Raw genomic sequence first — 16,998 nt, 5'->3', positions numbered from 1 at the left:
TCTCTCTCTCTCTCTTTCTCTTTCTCTCACACTTATTTTTCCCTCTTCTTCTCCATCTCTCACTATCACTCGCTATCTTTCTCTCATACTTTTTTCTATCTATCCCTCTGTTCTGCTCTCTATCTCTCGCTATCACTCTGTATCATTCTCTCTCTTGCTGTCTCTCTCTATCTCTGTCTCACTCTCTCTTTCTCTCACACTTATCTTTCCCTCTTCTTCTCCATCTTTCAGTATCACTCTCTCTATCTTTCCATCTCTTCTTCTCTCTCTCTTGCACGCTTTCTGTCTTTCCTTCTCTCTTCCTCTCTCTCTCTCGTCTTTCCTTCTTTTACTCTCTCTATCACACTATCACTCTCTTCCTGTCTCTCACGTTATCTTCTCTTCCTTTCTTTCTCTCTCTCTCTCTCTCTCTCTCTCGTTTTCGTTCTCTCTCTCTTTCTCTCATCCTCAAGTCCATGGTCTTCCCACTAGTTTATCGCCATGGCAACGCCAGAGATGAAATCTGCTGAGAGACTTGTCTGCTCCTCTTCCTCTTTCTGCTGCGCCATCCATTCACACACACACACACACACACACACACACACACACACACACACACACACACACACACACTTCAACAGATTGCTGTTATCATACCTTGGTGGAGAGCAAAAAGGCAACTACAGGAAACGGAAAACCTTAATCAATGTATGTTATTATGAAAAAAGGCCTATTCTAAGTCATTTGGAACATTTACGAAATTTATTAAAAAGCAGAGTAACTGTGGGTCATCCTCAGTAATAAATCCTGTTTTTGATAAAGCACCAATTTCATTCAATACCAGATCAGCCCAAAGTTACGCTATTGAGCTCCTGCAACCAGCAGGACAATGCTCGTCCACACACTGCTGCTGCTGCGTCTCAAGAGCTTACCTTAAAATTTACTACAGACACTAAAGCACGTCCAGCTGCACCTTCAGACCTATCTCTATTAACAATGTGTGAGATGCTTCTCCAAGTTATACTGTATATACGTTGTACACATACAATATATATGCTGATGACATATAGCTATTTCAAACAGCAGGTGAGAATACACCTGTACATACAGTAATTATATATCTGTCTCTATATGATATAAAAATCGCCAATCAATGAACCAAATCCCACTACAGAATGGATAATAGGCTCTAAATCTAGAAATATATATATACATATATATATAATATATATTTTTTTGTTATCCCCTTGCTATCACATTGCTATCACAAACATAGTACATCATCGTGATATATTGTGATATTATTTTTCAGCCACGTACCATCAACCTGAAATCTGGAGACTTTTAGAGATTGTTTGTACAAGTAAATCTGCCTCAAAACTGACCTCAATATTTTGTAGTGTGGGCTAGATTTTGGGCAATATATTATTATAGCGATATATTGCATTGTATGATTGTTATTTGCGATACATTATCTCGATACATGGAGTCAGATATGGATATTTTTATTTTAAAACATAGGCGCTCTAAACTCCCTAAGACTCTCCACCTAATTTCAGTTTGCAGTTTACACTTACGCTCTTTTTAGTCCATGTGGTGGCACTGTAATTAAATGAATCGGGTAAACCTGCGGTGAAGAATATTGGTTGGGAAATTCTGTTAAACTGACACCAAGCAATCCATAATTCTTGGTTTTTGCTTTTTTAGGAATATTTTATCATCTTCAGTAACACAGATGCTGTAAAATATCGTAGAATCACAGTATTGTTAGCTACAGTAAACTAGCAAGCTGGAATTCACTACAGGAAACTCTAAAACTAAGTCTATTGGTGTCATCTTAAACTTCAGACAGCCTGTACCTGCTTTACTTAATCTTATTTATTTTTAGTTTTTATATCTTGTTTTAGTTCTTTTTAACTTATTTTAATTATTATTTTGTTTGTACTATGTGCTACTTTTACAGTTTTTCTTTATTTTATTAATGTTTTATCTTCTTTTTATCTTAATTTCTTATCAATTCTAAAAATGAGGGTTGCCTTCAATGTACTTCCAGGTCAAGATAAAGTTTGACTGGAGGTCGCAGGTTCGAACCCCCGCTCATGCAGCTTTGCCATCAAGCTGCCGGCGCTCAGAGGGAGCAAAATTGGCCCTGCTCCCTCCGGGTGGGTAGATGGCGCTCTCTCCCCATATCCCTCCTAGGGTGATGTCTGCAGCAAAGGGCGTCTGTGAGCTGATGTATCGGAACCGAGTCGCTGCGCTTTGCTCCGAGCGTTAGCGCTGTGATGCTGCTCGGTAATGCTGCATCAGCAGCAGCTCGAAAAGAAGAGGTGTCTGACTTCACATGTATCAGAGGAGGCATGTGCTAGTCTTCACCCTCCTGGTGTGTTGGGGCATTACTAGTGATAGGGGGAGAAAATGGGAAAAATTAGACAATAAAATTATATATAAAAGATAAAGTTTGACTGATTGATTGATTTATTGAAATATATTGTATTGTAAGCAACTTAGCCTACCCTATGCTAACTCACCAAACCATATGCCAACTCACTCTCTCTATTTTGGGCACTTAAACATCTGTAGCGAGTGAGCGTGAAAGAGAGAGAGAGAGAGAGAGAGAGAGAGAGAGAGAGAGAGAGAAAGCTGGTACTAATTATCAATAGTTCCTCTGGGGGATTAGGGGAGTTTTAATAGCTCTGTTTTATGGGTTACTCTCCTGCTGGGAGACACAGGATTACAGTGGTACCAACACACACACTTATACACACACACACACACACACACACACATACATATATGAATACATACATACAGAAACACATGGCAAAAACATACAAAACATAAATACATACACATACAGGAGCAGAGAGAGGAACCGCATGGGATTTCTGCTGACGCACATCACAACAGCTTACGCACCGACTGCAGAACCCAGATCAGTGGAGACACAGAGATGTGGCCTATATAGGCTGGAAGTGTGTGTGTGTGTGTGTGTGTGTGTGTGTGTGTGTGTGTGATGAGGGGGTATGACTGAAGAAAATGTGGTTATTCCACTTTATATGAGCCAAATAGCTGATCTGCTCCAGCTCATAATGAATTCATCGCTATCTGCAGTATACGAAACCAACCAGAATATATATTTTATATTTTAGATTCTTCAAAGCAGCATATTTGGTTTAGATGATCAGTTTTGCTCATCTCTGCTGGATTTTCTCAGTCAGTTTTATGAGGTAGAGTCACCTGGAATTCAGGCTTTCAGTTAACAGCTGTGCTGAACTCATCAGTTGTAAATAAACAAAGTAAAGAAAAGAATAAGGTTTGTTTATCCGAAATCTTTCAAGAAATTTGAAAGTGCCCTCAAGTGCAGTCACTGCTAAGTTTGTTAAAAACATTATAATGATGAAACTGACACTCATCAGGAACGCGCCTCCCTCTACCTTCACTCTCTATCTTCACTATCCCCTTACTCTACCACACTTTACCTCACTCTACCTCATCCTACTTCTTTTAGCACACTTTACCTCACTCTACTTCTCTCTAACACTTTACCTCACTCTACTTCTCTCTAACACACTTTACCTCACTCTACTTCTCTCTAACACTTTACCTCACTCTACTTCTCTCTAACACACTTTACCTCACTCTACTTCTCTCTAACACTTTACCTCACTCTACTTCTCTCTAACACTTTACCTCACTCTACTTCTCTCTAACACTTTACCTCACTCTACTTCTCTCTAACACACTTTACCTCACTCTACTTCTCTCTAACACTTTACCTCACTCTACTTCTCTCTAACACTTTACCTCACTCTACTTCTGTCTAACACTTTACCTCACTCTACTTCTCTCTAACACACTTTACCTCACTCTACTTCTCTCCAACACTTTACCTCACTCTACTTCTCTCTAACACACTTTACCTCACTCTACTTCTCTCTAACACACTTTACCTCACTCTACTTCTCTCTAACACACTTTACCTCACTCTACTTCTCTCCAACACTTTACCTCACTCTACTTCTCTCTAACACACTTTACCTCACTCTACTTCTCTCTAACACACTTTACCTCACTCTACTTCTCTCTAACACACTTTACCTCACTCTACTTCTCTCTAACACTTTACCTCACTCTACTTCTCTCTAACACACTTTACCTCACTCTACTTCTCTCTAACACACTTTACCTCACTCTACTTCTCTCTAACACTTTACCTCACTCTACTTCTCTCTAACACACTTTACCTCACTCTACTTCTCTCTAACACACTTTACCTCACTCTACTTCTCTTTAACACTTTACCTCACTCTACTTCTCTCTAACACACTTTACCTCACTCTACTTCTCTCTAACACACTTTACCTCACTCTACTTCTCTCCAACACTTTACCTCACTCTACTTCTCTCTAACACACTTTACCTCACTCTACTTCTCTCTAACACACTTTACCTCACTCTACTTCTCTCTAACACACTTTACCTCACTCTACTTCTCTCTAACACTTTACCTCACTCTACTTCTCTCTAACACACTTTACCTCACTCTACTTCTCTCTAACACACTTTACCTCACTCTACTTCTCTCTAACACTTTACCTCACTCTACTTCTCTCTAACACACTTTACCTCACTCTACTTCTCTCTAACACACTTTACCTCACTCTACTTCTCTTTAACACTTTACCTCACTCTACTTCTCTCTAACACACTTTACCTCACTCTACTTCTCTCTAACACTTTACCTCACTCTACTTCTCTCTAACACACTTTACCTCACTCTACTTCTCTCTAACACTTTACCTCACTCTACTTCTCTCTAACACACTTTACCTCACTCTACTTCTCTCTAACACACTTTACCTCACTCTACTTCTCTCTAACACACTTTACCTCACTCTACTTCTCTCCAACACTTTACCTCACTCTACTTCTCTCTAACACTTTACCTCACTCTACTTCTCTCTAACACTTTACCTCACTCTACTTCTCTCTAACACACTTTACCTCACTCTACTTCTCTCTAACACACTTTACCTCACTCTACTTCTCTCCAACACTTTACCTCACTCTACTTCTCTCTAACACACTTTACCTCACTCTACTTCTCTCTAACACACTTTACCTCACTCTACTTCTCTCTAACACACTTTACCTCACTCTACTTCTCTCCAACACTTTACCTCACTCTACTTCTCTCTAACACACTTTACCTCACTCTACTTCTCTCTAACACACTTTACCTCACTCTACTTCTCTCTAACACACTTTACCTCACTCTACTTCTCTCTAACACTTTACCTCACTCTACTTCTCTCTAACACACTTTACCTCACTCTACTTCTCTCTAACACACTTTACCTCACTCTACTTCTCTCCAACACTTTACCTCACTCTACTTCTCTCCAACACACTTTACCTCATCCTACTTCTTTTAGCACACTTTACCTCACTCTACTTCTCTCCAACACTTTACCTCACTCTACTTCTCTCTAACACTTTACCTCACTCTACTTCTCTCTAACACACTTTACCTCACTCTACTTCTCTCCAACACTTTACCTCACTCTACTTCTCTCTAACACACTTTACCTCACTCTACTTCTCTCTAACACACTTTACCTCACTCTACTTCTCTCTAACACACTTTACCTCACTCTACTTCTCTCCAACACTTTACCTCACTCTACTTCTCTCTAACACACTTTACCTCACTCTACTTCTCTCTAACACACTTTACCTCACTCTACTTCTCTCTAACACACTTTACCTCACTCTACTTCTCTCCAACACTTTACCTCACTCTACTTCTCTCTAACACACTTTACCTCACTCTACTTCTCTCTAACACACTTTACCTCACTCTACTTCTCTCTAACACACTTTACCTCACTCTACTTCTCTCTAACACACTTTACCTCACTCTACTTCTCTCTAACACACTTTACCTCACTCTACTTCTCTCCAACACTTTACCTCACTCTACTTCTCTCCAACACTTTACCTCACTCTACTTCTCTCTAACACACTTTACCTCACTCTACTTCTCTCTAACACACTTTACCTCACTCTACTTCTCTCTAACACACTTTACCTCACTCTACTTCTCTCTAACACACTTTACCTCACTCTACTTCTCTCTAACACACTTTACCTCACTCTACTTCTCTCTAACACACTTTACCTCACTCTACTTCTCTCTAACACACTTTACCTCACTCTACTTCTCTCTAACACACTTTACCTCACTCTACTTCTCTCTAACACACTTTACCTCACTCTACTTCTCTCTAACACACTTTACCTCACTCTACTTCTCTCTAACACACTTTACCTCACTCTACTTCTCTTTAACACACTTTACCTCACTCTACTTCTCTCCAACACTTTACCTCACTCTACTTCTCTCTAACACACTTTACCTCACTCTACTTCTCTCTAACACTTAACCTCACTCTACTTCTCTCTAACACTTTACCTCACTCTACTTCTCTCTAACACACTTTACCTCACTCTACTTCTCTCTAACACTTTACCTCACTCTACTTCTCTCTAACACACTTTACCTCACTCTACTTCTCTCTAACACTTTACCTCACTCTACTTCTCTCTAACACACTTTACCTCACTCTACTTCTCTCTAACACACTTTACCTCACTCTACTTCTCTCTAACACACTTTACCTCACTCTACTTCTCTCTAACACACTTTACCTCACTCTACTTCTCTCCAACACTTTACCTCACTCTACTTCTCTCTAACACACTTTACCTCACTCTACTTCTCTCTAACACACTTTACCTCACTCTACTTCTCTCTAACACACTTTACCTCACTCTACTTCTCTCTAACACACTTTACCTCACTCTACTTCTCTCTAACACACTTTACCTCACTCTACTTCTCTCTAACACACTTTACCTCACTCTACTTCTCTCCAACACTTTACCTCACTCTACTTCTCTCCAACACTTTACCTCACTCTACTTCTCTCTAACACACTTTACCTCACTCTACTTCTCTCTAACACACTTTACCTCACTCTACTTCTCTCTAACACACTTTACCTCACTCTACTTCTCTCTAACACACTTTACCTCACTCTACTTCTCTCTAACACACTTTACCTCACTCTACTTCTCTCTAACACACTTTACCTCACTCTACTTCTCTCTAACACACTTTACCTCACTCTACTTCTCTCTAACACACTTTACCTCACTCTACTTCTCTCTAACACACTTTACCTCACTCTACTTCTCTCTAACACACTTTACCTCACTCTACTTCTCTCTAACACACTTTACCTCACTCTACTTCTCTCTAACACACTTTACCTCACTCTACTTCTCTTTAACACACTTTACCTCACTCTACTTCTCTCCAACACTTTACCTCACTCTACTTCTCTCTAACACACTTTACCTCACTCTACTTCTCTCTAACACTTAACCTCACTCTACTTCTCTCTAACACTTTACCTCACTCTACTTCTCTCTAACACACTTTACCTCACTCTACTTCTCTCTAACACTTTACCTCACTCTACTTCTCTCTAACACACTTTACCTCACTCTACTTCTCTCTAACACTTTACCTCACTCTACTTCTCTCTAACACACTTTACCTCACTCTACTTCTCTCCAACACTTTACCTCACTCTACTTCTCTCTAACACTTTACCTCACTCTACTTCTCTCTAACACACTTTACCTCACTCTACTTCTCTCTAACACTTTACCTCACTCTACTTCTCTCTAACACTTTACCTCACTCTACTTCTCTCTAACACACTTTACCTCACTCTACTTCTCTCCAACACTTTACCTCACTCTACTTCTCTCTAACACACTTTACCTCACTCTACTTCTCTCTAACACTTTACCTCACTCTACTTCTCTCTAACACACTTTACCTCACTCTACTTCTCTCTAACACTTTACCTCACTCTACTTCTCTCTAACACTTTACCTCACTCTACTTCTCTCTAACACACTTTACCTCACTCTACTTCTCTCTAACACTTTACCTCACTCTACTTCTCTCTAACACTTTACCTCACTCTACTTCTCTCTAACACACTTTACCTCACTCTACTTCTCTCTAACACTTTACCTCACTCTACTTCTCTCCAACACTTTACCTCACTCTACTTCTCTCTAACACACTTTACCTCACTCTACTTCTCTCTAACACTTTACCTCACTCTACTTCTCTCTAACACTTTACCTCACTCTACTTCTCTCTAACACACTTTACCTCACTCTACTTCTCTCTAACACTTTACCTCACTCTACTTCTCTCTAACACACTTTACCTCACTCTACTTCTCTCTAACACTTTACCTCACTCTACTTCTCTCTAACACACTTTACCTCACTCTACTTCTCTCTAACACTTTACCTCACTCTACTTCTCTCTAACACTTTACCTCACTCTACTTCTCTCTAACACACTTTACCTCACTCTACTTCTCTCTAACACACTTTACCTCACTCTACTTCTCTCTAACACTTTACCTCACTCTACTTCTCTCTAACACTTTACCTCACTCTACTTCTCTCTAACACACTTTACCTCACTCTACTTCTCTCTAACACTTTACCTCACTCTACTTCTCTCCAACACTTTACCTCACTCTACTTCTCTGTAACACTTTACCTCACTCTACTTCTCTCTAACACACTTTACCTCACTCTACTTCTCTCTAACACACTTTACCTCACTCTACTTCTCTCCAACACTTTACCTCACTCTACTTCTCTCTAACACTTTACCTCACTCTACTTCTCTCTAACACACTTTACCTCACTCTACTTCTCTCTAACACACTTTACCTCACTCTACTTCTCTCTAACACTTTACCTCACTCTACTTCTCTCTAACACTTTACCTCACTCTACTTCTCTCCAACACTTTACCTCACTCTACTTCTCTCTAACACTTTACCTCACTCTACTTCTCTCTAACACTTTACCTCACTCTACTTCTCTCTAACACACTTTACCTCACTCTACTTCTCTCTAACACTTTACCTCACTCTACTTCTCTCTAACCCTTTACCTCACTCTACCTTCACTCTCTATCTTCACTATCCCCTTACTCTACCACACTTTACCTCACTCTACCTCATCCTACTTCTTTTAGCACACTTTACCTCACTCTACTTCTCTCCAACACTTTACCTCACTCTACTTCTCTCTAACACACTTTACCTCACTCTACTTCTCTCCAACACTTTACCTCACTCTACTTCTCTCTAACACTTTACCTCACTCTACTTCTCTCTAACACTTTACCTCACTCTACTTCTCTCCAACACTTTACCTCACTCTACTTCTCTCTAACACACTTTACCTCACTCTACTTCTCTCCAACACATTACCTCACTCTACTTCTCTCTAACACTTTACCTCACTCTACTTCTCTCTAACACTTTACCTCACTCTACTTCTCTCTAACACACTTTACCTCACTCTACTTCTCTCTACTACTGTTTAACACTGTTTTTAAGTTACTACATGATTCCTTATGTGTTCCTTCATAATCTGATAGATCACTTTACTATTCATTTATTAATGTAGGAAACAAAAATACATATAATAAAAAAACATTGAATGAGAAGGTGTGTCCAGATTTTCTGTTAACTGGCTGTCAAATATATAGATCCCATCCCTGAACAGGTGCATCATAAACAGATAATCAGCATTATTGGCTTTTATGAATTTTGTGAAACAACACTGCACCCAATAACATCACAACATCTGGTCAGAGTGCAGGGCTGGAATGCAGATCCCAGAGGAACACTAACCCACCTCGACTTTAACTACTCAACTCACGCTCTACTCACACTTTACACAAGTGATTGAAAAACCATGGTGTGCTGCTGTGCACACACACACAAACACACACTAGATGTCCACAATATGGACAATACTGCAATATGTGATAAAACTAATGCTTTTTCCGATATCAATGTAAAACATGATACGTAAATTAGCTTAATCATCTAGACAGTTTTTCGGCTGTCTGTGTGTCTGCTCTAATTTTTCCCAAAATAAAAAGTATTTTGGTGTAAGTGTTCACTGTGGACATCTACCTCACTCTACCTCACTCTACCACACCCGACCCTTGCTCTACCCTCACTATATCCTCGCTGTACTTTGCTCTACAACATTCTCCTTTCACTACCACACTTTACCTCACTCTACCTCACTCTACATTCACTCTATATTTGCTTTGCCCTTGCTCTGAATCACTCTACATCGCTCTAAATACCTCTACCACACTTTACCTCACTCTAGCTCTGTCTGCCTCACTCTACCTCACTATGGTTTTGCTTTACCTTGCTCTACCTTCCCTCACTTTACCTTCTCTTTACCTTACTTTACCCTCACTCTTCAACACTCTACCTTATCTCTGCTTTTCTCTACCTCACTTTACTCTGTTCTACCAAACTTTACCTTACTGTACCTCACTCTACTTCTCTCTACCTCACTTTACCTCACTCTACCTCATTCTACTTCTCTTACCTTATTCTAATTCTCTCTACCACACTTTACCTCACTCTAGATCACTGTCTATCTTCACTATTCCCTTACTCTACCTCACTCTACTTCTCTCTACCAAACTTCACCTCACTCTACCTCGTTCTACACCTCTCTACCAAACTTCACCTCACTCTACTTCTCTCTACCACACTTTACCTCACTACCTCATTCTACTTCTCTCTACCAAACTTCACCTCACTCTACTTCTCTCTACCACATTTACCTCACTCTACCTCGTTCTACTTCTCTCTACCAAACTTTACCTCACTCTACTTCTCTCTACCACATTTACCTCACTCTACTTCTCTCTAACACACTTTACCTCACTCTACTTCTCTCTAACACACTTTACCTCACTCTACTTCTCTCCAACACTTTACCTCACTCTACTTCTCTCTAACACACTTTACCTCACTCTACTTCTCTCTAACACACTTTACCTCACTCTACTTCTCTCTAACACACTTTACCTCACTCTACTTCTCTCCAACACTTTACCTCACTCTACTTCTCTCTAACACTTTACCTCACTCTACTTCTCTCTAACACTTTACCTCACTCTACTTCTCTCTAACACACTTTACCTCACTCTACTTCTCTCTAACACACTTTACCTCACTCTACTTCTCTCCAACACTTTACCTCACTCTACTTCTCTCTAACACACTTTACCTCACTCTACTTCTCTCTAACACACTTTACCTCACTCTACTTCTCTCTAACACACTTTACCTCACTCTACTTCTCTCTAACACACTTTACCTCACTCTACTTCTCTCCAACACTTTACCTCACTCTACTTCTCTCTAACACACTTTACCTCACTCTACTTCTCTCTAACACACTTTACCTCACTCTACTTCTCTCTAACACACTTTACCTCACTCTACTTCTCTCCAACACTTTACCTCACTCTACTTCTCTCTAACACACTTTACCTCACTCTACTTCTCTCCAACACTTTACCTCACTCTACTTCTCTCTAACACACTTTACCTCACTCTACTTCTCTCCAACACTTTACCTCACTCTACTTCTCTCTAACACACTTTACCTCACTCTACTTCTCTCTAACACACTTTACCTCACTCTACTTCTCTCTAACACTTTACCTCACTCTACTTCTCTCTAACACACTTTACCTCACTCTACTTCTCTCTAACACACTTTACCTCACTCTACTTCTCTCCAACACTTTACCTCACTCTACTTCTCTCTAACACACTTTACCTCACTCTACTTCTCTCTAACACTTTACCTCACTCTACTTCTCTCTAACACACTTTACCTCACTCTACTTCTCTCTAACACATTACCTCACTCTACTTCTCTCTAACACTTTACCTCACTCTACTTCTCTCTAACACACTTTACCTCACTCTACTTCTCTCTAACACTTTACCTCGCTCTACTTCTCTCTAACACACTTTACCTCACTCTACTTCTCTCTAACACTTTACCTCACTCTACTTCTCTCCAACACTTTACCTCACTCTACTTCTCTCTAACACTTTACCTCACTCTACTTCTCTCTAACACACTTTACCTCACTCTACTTCTCTCCAACACTTTACCTCACTCTACTTCTCTCTAACACACTTTACCTCACTCTACTTCTCTCTAACACTTTACCTCACTCTACTTCTCTCTAACACTTTACCTCACTCTACTTCTCTCTAACACACTTTACCTCACTCTACTTCTCTCCAACACTTTACCTCACTCTACTTCTCTCTAACACTTTACCTCACTCTACTTCTCTCTAACACACTTTACCTCACTCTACTTCTCTCTAACACACTTTACCTCACTCTACTTCTCTCTACTACTGTTTAACACTGTTTTTAAGTTACTACATGATTCCTTATGTGTTCCTTCATAATCTGATAGATCACTTTACTATTCATTTATTAATGTAGGAAACAAAAATACATATAATAAAAAAAATTGAATGAGAAGGTGTGTCCAGATTTTCTGTTAACTGGCTGTCAAATATATAGATCCCACCCCTGAACAGGTGCATCATAAACAGATAATCAGCATTATTGGCTTTTATGAATTTTGTGAAACAACACTGCACCCAATAACATCACAACATCTGGTCAGAGTGCAGGGCTGGAATGCAGATCCCAGAGGAACACTAACCCACCTCGACTTTAACTACTCAACTCACGCTCTACTCACACTTTACACAAGTGATTGAAAAACCATGGTGTGCTGCTGTGCACACACACACAAACACACACTAGATGTCCACAATATGGACAATACTGCAATATGTGATAAAACTAATGCTTTTTCCGATATCAATGTAAAACATGATACGTAAATTAGCTTAATCATCTAGACAGTTTTTCGGCTGTCTGTGTGTCTGCTCTAATTTTTCCCAAAATAAAAAGTTTTTTGGTGTAAGTGTTCACTGTGGACATCTACCTCACTCTACCTCACTCTACCACACCCGACCCTTGCTCTACCCTCACTATATCCTCGCTGTACTTTGCTCTACAACATTCTCCTTTCACTACCACACTTTACCTCACTCTACCTCACTCTACATTCACTCTATATTTGCTTTGCCCTTGCTCTGAATCACTCTACATCGCTCTAAATACCTCTACCACACTTTACCTCACTCTAGCTCTGTCTGCCTCACTCTACCTCACTATGGTTTTGCTTTACCTTGCTCTACCTTCCCTCACTTTACCTTCTCTTTACCTTACTTTACCCTCACTCTTCAACACTCTACCTTATCTCTGCTTTTCTCTACCTCACTTTACTCTGTTCTACCAAACTTTACCTTACTGTACCTCACTCTACTTCTCTCTACCTCACTTTACCTCACTCTACCTCATTCTACTTCTCTTACCTTATTCTAATTCTCTCTACCACACTTTACCTCACTCTAGATCACTGTCTATCTTCACTATTCCCTTACTCTACCTCACTCTACTTCTCTCTACCAAACTTCACCTCACTCTACTTCTCTCTACCACATTTACCTCACTCTACCTCGTTCTACACCTCTCTACCAAACTTCACCTCACTCTACTTCTCTCTGCCACACTTTACCTCACTACCTCATTCTACTTCTCTCTACCAAACTTCACCTCACTCTACTTCTCTCTTTCACACTTTACCTCACTCTACCTCGTTCTACACCTTTCTACCAAACCTTACCTCACTCTACTTCTCTCTACCACATTTTACCTCACTCTACCTCGTTCTACTTCTCTCTACCAAACTTTACCTCACTCTACTTCTCTCTGCCAAACTTCACCTCACTCTACCTCGTTCTACTTCTCTCTACCAAACTTCACCTCACTCTACTTCTCTCTTTCACACTTTACCTCACTCTACCTCATTCTACACCTTTCTACCAAACTTCACCTTACTCTACTTCTCTCTACCACACTTTACCTCACTACCTCATTCTACTTCTCTCTACCAAACTTCACCTCACTCTACTTCTCTCTACCACACTTTACCTCACTACCTCATTCTACTTCTCTCTACCAAACTTCACCTCACTCTACTTCTCTCTACCACACTTTACCTCACTACCTCATTCTACTTCTCTCTACCAAACTTTACCTCACCCTACTTCTCTCTACCACACTTTACCTCACTCTACCTCGTTCTACACCTCTCTACCAAACTTTACCTCATTCTACTTCTCTCTACCAAAATTTACCTCACTCTACTTCTCTCTACCACATTTACCTCACTCTACCTCATTCTACTTCTCTCTACCAAACTTCACCTCACTCTACTTCTCTCTACCACACTTTACCTCACTCTACCTCGTTCTACACCTCTCTACCAAACTTTTCCTCATTCTACTTCTCTCTACCAAAATTTACCTCACTCTACCTCGTTCTACACCTCTCTACCAAAATTTACCTCACTCTACTTCTCTCTACCACATTTACCTCACTCTACCACGTTCTACTTCTCTCTACCACACTTTACCTCACTACCTCATTCTACTTCTCTCTACCAAACTTCACCTCACTCTACTTCTCTCTACCACACTTTACCTCACTCTACCTCGTTCTACACCTCTCTACCAAACTTTACCTCATTCTACTTCTCTCTACCAAACTTTACCTCACTCTACCTTGTTCTACACCTCTCTACCAAACTTCACCTCACTCTACTTCTCTCTACCACACTTTACTCTCGCTCTTCAACACTCTACCCTCTCTCTACCTCACTCTACTTCTCCTACCGAACTTTACCTCTCTCTACTTCTCTCTACCAAACTTTACCTCACTCTACCTTGTTCTACACCTCTCTACCAAACTTCACCTCACTCTACTTCTCTCTACCACACTTTACTCTCGCTCTTCAACACTCAACCCCCCTCTTTATCTCACTCTACCCTCACTCAACCTCACGATGGCCTTGTTTTACCTCACTCTACCCTACTCTATCACACTGTATCTCACTCTACCTTCACTTTACCTTTAACCTTGCTCTACTTGCTTTACCTCACTCTACCTCACTCTGCCTACAGCCTGATCATTTCACATGATGCAGTCTAAAGCAACCCGACTATGCTATAAGTAAAACTCATATTGCAATGATAATACAAATACCATTTATAGTACAGCCCTACCAACCACGATACCACACCATCCACCAAACACACAGCCTTCCAACGTCAGCACCACATCCTACACATAAACAGTAAAATCATGCAGAGTTCACAAACACAAACTCCCATCAGCTTTGATCTTATCTTCAGAAACTGCTATAATAAGTAAGTCAGTCTGACTCAGGCGGTGGTTTGATTCGCCGCTGGAGAATAAAGACTGTATTTTGAGTATTCTGTTTAGAAAGAGACAGTCTGAGAAGGTTAACAGTCTCTGGGAGATTTTTGTAACCATCAATTTGCTTGCTGTGTTTGCTTTTCTGCCTCCTACTGTTTGCTGGAAGCAGAGTAATGTGTTGTGAGCTGGGTGCTGCACAGATAACATGCCCATGTGGGGCCTGTAGATGTTTCACAACTGAGAATAGTGTAGAAACGTTTGTAAAGGGGTTCAATGTTGGCTAAATATGGATGTCAATGATGGGATCAGGGCTCCATCTGGGTTGTACTCTGTATATAAAGGCTAAATAATAGCTAGGTAGCTATTTAAGGTTGAGAACCTCAGTGAGTGTACAGCAGGATAAGCCAGCAGACTTCTTTTGAGGGAGGGATCTATACCTACTGTTTGTTGCAAGTCGACAGATGAAGGAGATTCATGTTGTTCATGTTTTGCCAGTCAGCACAAGCTAACACTAACATGTGGTAAACTCTTAGCGTAAACATGGGCCATGACCAGCCACAGCTCATTTGCATAAAAAATGACAGAGCTCTTAAACGGCTTAAATAGCTTCTGAAATGGGCTGAAACTGGTGAGATCTTTATCTTTATGTGAGAGTGATTTTGTTTAAAGAATGTATTCTATAGATCATATATCTATTCTTTTTATTCTATTTTGTGTAAAAGACAGTAGACAGTAGAATATCTCTTTAAAGTTTGCATTCTAAAAGTTGAATGCACTTCTTTAGGATAATTCTTATTAAAACTCTTAATTTTTATGCTCCAATTATACAGGAATGTTGTATACCACAAGTTTAAAATAAACAACTTATTTTTGCATTTTTCTCCATAAACAACACACACACACACTCTCTTAAACACCCATTCACACAGATACACACATATCTACACTCTATCCTCGGGTCAGGAGGTCACTATTATCCCACAAAGGGGGGGGGTGTGTCGGGTTGAGGGGACGGTCAGAGGAACTGGACTTCACACACTGGCTGCAGATACTGATCTATATAGAGAGATCAGCAGCTCGAGGTTTACATTGGAGCCATTCATCAGTCTGTTTTCTTCCTGTGTGCTTCCCTTCTAACTAGGGCAAACCTCTTATCTCCACTCAGCAGCTCTACCAGCAGCCTCAGCTAAAGCTCTACAGCAATCCCAGCAGCACCCAGTACAGCAGAACACACACTCTACACCGTTCACACTCTGAGAGTGTGTGGAGTGCAGCGTAAGAACAGAGACTAGTAGTAGTACAGTAAATTATCACAGTTGATTGTGCACTTTTTCACACAGGCTCGCTAAAGTTATACACTTTTTTTGTGAATCACTGTGACCTCAGGGACCACAATTAATTTTTCCAGACATAAAGAAAGAAAGCACAAAGAGAAATAAGTGCAACCTAGCGAGATAACTAGCGTTAGCAGCGAGCTAGCTAAAATACTAATGTTACCCGTGAGAGTACTAAAGCTAGTGACGAGCTAGCTAACATACTAATGTTACTGGGGAAAGAACTAAAGCTAGCGACGAGCTATCTAAATGTAGCGATGAGCTAGCTAAAATACTAATGTTACCAGGGAAAGAACTTACGTTAGCAACGAGCTAGCTAAATGTAGCAAAGAGCTAGTTAAGAAACTAATGTTACCCGGGAGAGA

The 16,998-nt window shown here is 40.3% G+C and overlaps 1 protein-coding gene and 1 long non-coding RNA gene across 7 annotated transcripts in view; both read right to left on the bottom strand.

The window, feature by feature from the left end:
- The window catches only part of mtss1lb (MTSS I-BAR domain containing 2b), a 131,774-nt gene that overhangs the window by 52,010 nt on the left and 62,766 nt on the right, over window positions 1-16,998 (bottom strand). The window lies entirely within an intron of this gene.
- Window positions 13,604-15,921, bottom strand: LOC125787151 (uncharacterized). Its single transcript, XR_007429085.1, has 3 exons — window positions 14,497-15,921; window positions 14,258-14,317; window positions 13,604-14,088 (listed from the first exon to the last, which is right to left on the bottom strand). It is a non-coding gene; the product is annotated as an uncharacterized LOC125787151 (long non-coding RNA).

The sequence above is a fragment of the Astyanax mexicanus genome, chromosome 23, assembly GCF_023375975.1.
Source record: "Astyanax mexicanus isolate ESR-SI-001 chromosome 23, AstMex3_surface, whole genome shotgun sequence".
NCBI classification, from domain to species: domain Eukaryota; kingdom Metazoa; phylum Chordata; class Actinopteri; order Characiformes; family Acestrorhamphidae; genus Astyanax; species Astyanax mexicanus.
The sequence above is the reverse complement of the archived record's forward strand: the minus strand, read 5'-3'. Positions and strand labels throughout refer to the sequence as shown.